Here is a 522-nt window from a genome sequence, read left to right as displayed (position 1 = left end):
TGTGTGTGTGTGTGTGTGTGTGTGTGTGTGTGAGAGAGAGAGAGAGAGAGAGAGAGAGAGAGAGAGAGAGAGAGAGAGACACCACCACACCAGAGCGGGTTTCTCAGGACAGGTGTGAGCAGAGAATCAGGGCTCACAGAGGTGAGGATGGAGTGGGGATTGAGGTTCCCTAGGGAAACGGGAAACTGAGGTAGGACTAAGGTGGAGGGCAAAGGGGGAGGAAAATGAGAATGAGCTTCCAAAACAAGTCAACAATAAAACACACACTGAATGTCAAGGACCAGATATCTTTATTTTTATGTTGTTCAGGTTTGAGAGAGAGGCTGTAAGACCAAGCACACCCGAGCACACACACAGTCCGCGTGAACATCCCAAGCAGAGAGTGTTCAGCAGCAGGGCTGTACTCTTGCTGAAATAGTCGGGACCAGGAAACAGGCTCAGATTTGTTTCTTAAACTGTTTGCTGCCAGGAACCTGCTGGTGTGCAGGTCTCACTCCCAAGCTGCCTTCAGCCAGTGGCCTC

Source organism: Microtus ochrogaster, chromosome 4 (assembly GCF_000317375.1).
Source record: "Microtus ochrogaster isolate Prairie Vole_2 chromosome 4, MicOch1.0, whole genome shotgun sequence".
NCBI classification, from domain to species: Eukaryota; Metazoa; Chordata; class Mammalia; order Rodentia; family Cricetidae; genus Microtus; species Microtus ochrogaster.
The sequence above is the reverse complement of the archived record's forward strand: the minus strand, read 5'-3'. Positions refer to the sequence as shown.